Here is a 7915-nt window from a genome sequence, read left to right as displayed (position 1 = left end):
TGCCACCGTTACTTCATCTTCACAGCATAAATGATCTGCCCATTATATTCTGTTATATTTGTGGAGACTGCTGCGATTATTGCCTTCATCGTCATCATTACTTTTATTTATATAAATACATAATCAACAATACGTAACACAGAACACACACACACACACACACACACTCCACGGTTCCCACAGCTAGCGGAGGGAATTTCACTGACCACAGTGTAGAGTCACTTAGCTAGCCCGGAAAGAGTCCTCAGCGGCGTCGTAAAGTCTCACACCACAGCTACGGTGCATCACACAGGAGGCCGGCCCAGGAAAGCTCAAAGGCCGAAGATGTCCTTTGCCACGAAGGGGTAGCATTTTCCTGCAGCCGAACACCACCAGTCCAGGCAGCCTCATAGCTGCACTGCAGCGTTACCCAAGCGGCTGGCCGGCTCGTAGCTGTGACATAGCGCTGCTCATGCAGCCGAACACTACCGGTCCAGGCAGCCCCATCAACCAAGCAGCCAGCCCAGGCTGCTATGTCACGTCGATCAGGCCCCCAGTCCAGAGAGCCCCATAGCCGCGATGCAACATCACTCAAGCGGCCAGTCCTGGCTGCATAATAGCTGAGATGTAGTGTCACCCAAACAGCCAGTCCAATAAGCCTCTGAGCTGGAAGTCACTCTCGGCCGCTATCTCGGTGGATATGATGGCAAACGTCTCAGGCAAACATCAGAAGACACACACAAACAATACAAAACTAACAGAAAACCCATGTAAAGCGGCAGCCATACTGCGCCAGCGTACTTACAGCGGAACGCGCAAGCCTTACACTAATAATGTAGTACTGTTTTCTTTTCTTTTCTACAGAAAATGAACAATTCGGCAGCGACAGTCTTCGTAATCATCATATAGCTATACTTTTTGTGGCCCTCCTGATTACCTTAGCCCTCATTGGTTTGGCTGTTTTCTTCAGAAAGTATTTAACAATGGTTTTTCAGAGACTGTTTCAAGAGAGGCTGAACCTTGACCTCTGCAAGAAACAAAACATATCGCAGGGAATAGTGTGACAAGCTGTCTCACTAGTGCTAATCAGTCAATCATAACTGACAAGACAGGAAATGAGGAGGTGATAAACTGAGAGCATGGGGTCAGTTTGTGGAAAAAATAACACTAAGCAAGTTTCCAATGGTGCATGTATATATATATATATATATATATATATATATATATATATATATATATATATATATATATATATATATATAAGATGTATAGGATATGTAAGGATGCCCCAAAGCAACTCTACAATGAACTGGGCTGTGCCTCATCTTCACATGCCCAGCTAAGGTGCATTTTGGAAAATAAACCAAGGAAATATAAATCATGTATGTATGTATTACAGGGTCCTGCTGTTGACATCCTGTATAAATACAAATAACGCGTCAAAAACAGAAGTTTCTCTAATCATCAACCATCTCTTCTACACATCTCTTCTCTTGTGTCCTGCTAGCACACAAACATTTTATAAGTAGTTTATATATATTTTAAAAGCTGATAAACACTTTTAGAGGTCTGCAGGGTGACCTGAACCTGATGGGGTCGTCAAAACATTTTATGTACAACATCGGGCGTGGGTTGAGCTGGTTGTCAAAGTTAGTGATTTTTTTGTACACTGTAAAAACAGATTTGGAGTTTCAACTTAAAAAACACAAGGCTCCCTTAAATTTAAATTTTATTTCAGATAGTAAGAAGATAGTGGGCTACTGTTGGCCTACTGGCTTTTTTGTTTTTAACTTAATATTATGACTCATCTTTTTTTCCCCAATTGTTTGTAATATTTGTCTTGGTTTATTTTCCAAAATGCACATTTAAAATCTGTTTCAGTTTGGCCTTGAATGCAGGATCATAATCTGGGTAGTCTAAGGGTGGACCAGGACTGGATTACAGTCAGCACCCTGCCCCGATCAAGCAGATCAACGGATCAATATGTGTTTGCTATGTGGGATACTTTAAACAATGAGTTAACACAATGCAATGCAGGGTAATTGTTCTGTTAACTTACTGTTTGATGGAATTCTGACACAATGTGGTCATTGAATAAATTAGCTCAGTAAGGCCCAAGTTTTATCAAGCTACTCTCTGCTTTGACCACTGGAGTTATATGTTTCTGCTTGTAAGGTCTTATCAGTGCTGAACCATCTAAATTTATTTTCCACATAAACTGTTCACTATTGTAAATCATTAATCTACTGTGCATTGAAACATATGATTGGAAGCAAACATGATATAGAGTGGCACTAAAGCACTGAATTAAGCTTATGTAATTTGTTCTGTTTCATTTTCTATTTTGTTGTATGTGTTTGATGTACAGTTTTTGATAAACATAGATAAACATAAAGCTTAAAGTAAAATAGTACTAAGAGATTCTGTGTTGAAGCAACTGTAAACTAAGTATGAATGTGGTTTTGGCTGGAATTTGAAAGAAAGGTTTCAGTTTCTTTTTTGTCTTCATATATTGACATGAAACAAATCTGACGTTTACAAAACCTGTGCAAAATTAATTATATAACTTAAATAAATGTACAAGTAAATGTAAAAATGTAAAAGTTTACTAATCACTTTTGATCAAGATGTGTTGAAGTTTTCATGACCATCAGCAGAAAGTCAGTAATGTGGAAATGACACTTCCTGTCAGTGTGAGATGATGGAGGAAGTTCATTTGCCTTCATCTTTTCATATGACACGGATCCATCCAAATACCCCAAAAGCTACTGCTTCTTCCTCCTGAAACTGCTTCTCTCCTTCATGATCTGAAAAATTAATTTCCAAGAACAAGGAAAGAAAGAAAAATTTGAATGAGTAGATACAGACAAAGTGTGCCTGATAAACTGTCAACTCTTGTATATTCATGCAAGTACTCAACATAATATACAGTACTGTGCAAAAGTCAGTGACTACCCTTCATTTGCTTAATATCCAATCAAAATACCCATGTAGTACAAGTTATTCCTTTTTCTGTGTCAGGAAAGCAGCAGAGAACAAATATTTAATAGACAATTACACAGAAGCAGCTAAATGTAATATTTTCTTCAATATTTTTCAAACAAATCTGCAGGAATATCTTTCCATTTCTCCAAAGTCATCATCATCATCATCATCGTTAACCGCTTAGTCCAGATAGGGTCGCGGTAGCAGTTGGGAGAGCAGAGAATCCCAGGTGACCCTGTCCCCCTCAACTTCCTCCAGCTCATTCCCGGGGACCCCAAGCCGCTCCCAGGCCAACTTGGAGATATAATCCCTCCAGCGGGTCCTAGGACGACCCCGGGGTCTTATTCCGGTAGGCCGTGCCTGGTACACCCCCACCGGGAGGCGTCCCGGGGGCATCCGGATCAGATGCCCGAACCACCTCAGCTGGCTCCTCTCAATGCGGAGGAGTAGCGGCTCTACTCCGAGCTCCTCCCGGATGGCCGAGCTCCTCACCCTATCAAATAGAGTGTAGCCCGCCACCCTGCGAAGAAAGCTCATTTCCCTTCCTGGATCGGGGCCCCCTTCCTGGATCGGGGCCTTGTCGTGGCGGAAGGGCTTGTGTGGTCTAGGGATCTTCAGAGCTAAGTCGTCGGGAGCAACATGCTCCTGGTAGGGTCTCCCAGGGCGAACAGGTCTGGAGTGAAGACCCAGATTAACTCGATCCAAAAACCTCCATGAAAAACGGACGCAAAACATCGTGTACCCTGCCCGGGAGAGGGTCACCGGGACCTACCCCTGGAGCCAGGCCTGGGGGTAGCGTCCCTCGGCGAGCGCCTGGTGGCCGGGCAGCCCACGTAACCCGGCCGGGCTCAGCCCGAAGAGGCAACGTGGGGGGACCATGTGGGCCCACCACCCGCAAGGTCCAGCATGGGGGAGTGGTGCAGTGCCGTACAGGCAGTGGGAGATTGCAGGGGGGCCCTTGGTGGCCTAGGCCCCTGCGGCAGAAACTGGCTCTTGGTACGTGGAACGTAACCTTTCTCCAAAGTTCAGTCTTCAAAGTCTGAACTTTGCTTTATCTGCTTCTCATGATCCAAATAATCTCAAACATGTTCACTGGTGTTGATTTCTGGACTCTTGATCCTTAATGGTTGTTTTGACTGGAATTTGAAAAAATAAGAGTGGTCTCTGACTTCTGCACAGTACTTTTTATTTTGTTAGCTAATACAAATGTTCGATTTTCTTTAAGAAGACTTTCCTGCTTTTCCTTGAAGTTCCAGACCAATGAGCATCTTAAACATGTTAGTCTTCTGATCAGACTCTTCTACGCTACTCTTCTACTCTTGTACAATTGTTGCTTATTAACTACTTTTAACTAGTTTGCCTTCACTGTGAGTCGAGTTCACCTTTTTTGATAGCCTTTAAGTATCAAAATACAGTACAGGTATAGATATATATACCATCAAAGTGAGGCTGAAAGGAGCAGTTTCAGGGCTACAGGACTGTTTCAGCTGCACTGACTGGAGCATGTTCACAGATGCTGCTACATGGGAAGTTCACACAGACTTGGATGAATATGCATTGTCTGTCTCTGGCTATCTAAGCAGATGTGTGGACAATGTAGTGATCACAACTGTCACCAAACAACCAAACCAGAAGCCTTGCTGTACGATAAGGTCTATTCCCTGCTTAAGGCCCATAATGTTGCATTCAGATTGAGTGACAGAGCAGCATTCAAGGCAGCTAAAAACAGCCTCACCACTGGCATCAAGAGAGCTAAAGCTTCAAATTCTCTAAAAATACAATGTTGGGAACTGTTTTATTTTCTAGTGTTCTGTTTTATTTTCTATTTTTTTGTTCTTTTTTTGCTTGTTTTAAGTTATTATTTATAGTTAAGCAGTGTTAATGCTGAAGAGTTCTTGGGAAGCCATTAACAACATCAACTCTGCTCTTTTTACAACAATAAGGTATTTACAGCAGGATTCAAATCTTCCACTCTGTTCTGTATGACTCTTTTGGGGTGGAGAGATTTAGAGTATAAAGCTTTGGGTCCAGAAACTGTTCTTTAGACTGGGCGTTGGTGGCAGACATGAGGACAGGGCTCTTTGAATAAACATAATTTATGCAAATCCTGGTCAAATGCACATCTCTGATTAGGAAAGCTAAATTAGACTACTATTTGAATCTAATTTCTAGCTCTCAGTCAAACCCAGTTAAGTTTTGGAAGGCTGTTAACTCAGTGAAAAATAAGCCCTTATCTTCTGTCCCACCTCAGATTGCACTGGATGATCGTCTGATAACTGACCAAGAAGAGATGTGTGTAACTTTATCAAACATTTTGCTGCTGCCGGTCACTTATTTGACAGAATGTCCGTAAAACTGCCTCTAAATGTTACTTAGTACAAAGATGCTGTAAGCCATAATGCCTGTTTTACCCTGCACCTCTTTTCCTTCAGTGTGGTCACAAAAGCACTTTTAACCATCAACCCTCCAAGATCAATGGGTGAGGTTAAACTGGATCCCTTTTTCTTAAAACTTGCCACCCCAATCATTTTGGACCATGTTGCTCATATTTTTAATCTCTCAATTTTATCAGGCATAATCCCCAGTGTCTGCAAGATAGCCAATGTAACCCCATTGCATAAAGGTGGAGATGTATCTGATTTAAACAGTTATAGGCCAATCTCAAAGCTATCATGCCTCACAAAAATGTTAGAACTGCTAATTAATGATCAACTACAGTCATTTCTCCAAGTAAACTCTATTTTGAGCACACAGCAGTCTGGTTTCAGGAAAAAACATAACACCATTACAGCTGCTACACTGGTTTTAGATGATCTTATTATTGCTCGTGACAGAAAGTTGCAATGTGCTGCACTTTTTGTTGACTTATCCAAAGCTTTTGATATTGTTGATCATCCACTGCTGCTAGAAAGATTACACAGCAGCGGCTTTGACCACAATGCTATTAAATGGTTTCAGAACTACCTTTCTGGTAGACGACAGCATGTTACCCTGGGAAGCTGTGATTCTGGTCTTCTTACCAGTTCTCCCAGTTGTGCTAACCCCAATTGTCATGAAGTGCTTTGACTGCCTGGTCATAGCACACATTAAACAATCCATTCCATCAACACTGGACCCCCACCAATATGCCTACAGGCAATACTACTTCACTGAGGACACCATATCCATTGCCATTCACCTGGCCTTTTAACACTTGGGCAACAATGACACTTATACTAGAATGCTGTTTATCAATTTTAGCTCAGCATTCAACACCATCATACCCAAAAAGCTAGTCAGAAAACTCCACTCACCTGGACTAAGCTCATCTCTCTGTAACTGGATTCTAGACTTTTTGAGTTACTTCTTGCAGGCAGTCAGACTGCTGAATGGATGTACCTGATGGACCTTTAAATATTCTCACTGGACTACTACCTCAGCCTTACTACTCATTTTATCTGCTGCACTTTAACTTCAGCACTCAGTCACCTTATTCTGAACCTCTAACCTCACCCATTTTATATGCAGTCACTTTTATCTGTACATTGCCTGCAGTTTAATTAATCTTTGTAATGGAATTACAAAACTATTGTTAATTGTCAAAGCATTGATAAGCAATACACACAGAACTGTCATTGCTGCTGTGGACTAAAGATTGCCCTAGCTATTGTCCTGTGCTCAATAGTTGTATAGTTGTAGATATTGAATATTTAGAGAAGAATTTATTGTATAGTGTTTGTATAGTTTGTATTTATTGTATTTATCACTTGTCTGCACTGTTGTCTGCTGCTGTTCTGTGCTAAATGTAGCACGGTGTCCTGGAGCATTAGCAGTGACTTTGCACTCAGTTATTTGTTGTCAATCAGAAATGAGAAGTAAATAGTGAAATAACGTATTCATAATCATATCGCTTAATACTTTTTCTTGTGTGTAGCGTTTCAGATTGCATTGATTGATAAACTGATTTATTAGTCATTTGCAACAGGGATAGTGAATTACTCTTCATTCCTACTATTTCTACAGTGTTATAAGAATTTTATAGCAAATTCAGGCAATTACTACACAAAAAGTTAGGACGCTGTCTAAAATGTAAATTAAAACAGAATGCAATGACATGCAAATTATTTAAGCCCTGTATTTAATTGAAAGTACTACAAAGACAAAAAAGTTGGGATGGGGCATGCTTACTATTGTGTTGCATTTTCTTTTAACAACATTCAACACAATTAAGCATTTGGGACCTGAGGAGACCAGTTGCTGTAGTTTTGAAAGTGACATGTTTTCACATTCTTGCTTCATAGAGGATTTGAGCTGCTCAACAGTTCAGGATCACCTTTGTCATATTTTTTGTATCTTAATGTGCCAAATGCTTACAATGGATGACAGATCTGCACTGTAACTAAGGAGCCATGCTGTTGTAGTACATGCAGAATGTGGTTTGACATTTTCTTGCTAATATAAGCAAGGCCTTCCCTGAAAAAGGCGCCACCTGGGTGGCAGCATATGTTGCTCCAAAACCTGTGAATTTCATTCAGCATTAATGGTGCCTTCACAGATGTGCAAGTCATCACTGCCATGTGCACTAATGCACCCCCTGCTATCTATCACTTAATACTTTTTACTTTTACTTTCAAAAGAAGCTACATTTCAAAAGAAGTACTTTCTTTGACTGAGTTTCAGGTCGAGAGGCCCTATTTAATCAGTGTCATCAGTCCCATAAATTACCATTATCACTAACACATTGCATTGAATACAAATGCTACAGGGTGACAAGGGTTCTTTAATAAAGAAAACGGTTCTATATAGAACCATGAACACTCAAAGAGCCATTTGAGACCTCAGTGGTGAAAAAATATTGGCACTACAGAGATGTGGGAAAAGGTGATACAGTCAGATGAGTCATCCTTCACCATATTCTCTAAAAATGGCTCAGTGCAAGTGGGGCATACACCAAGAGAATGATACAGGCATG

Source organism: Colossoma macropomum, unplaced genomic scaffold (genome assembly GCF_904425465.1).
Source record: "Colossoma macropomum unplaced genomic scaffold, Colossoma_macropomum, whole genome shotgun sequence".
Taxonomy (NCBI): Eukaryota; Metazoa; Chordata; class Actinopteri; order Characiformes; family Serrasalmidae; genus Colossoma; species Colossoma macropomum.
Note: the sequence above shows the minus strand (reverse complement) of the source record.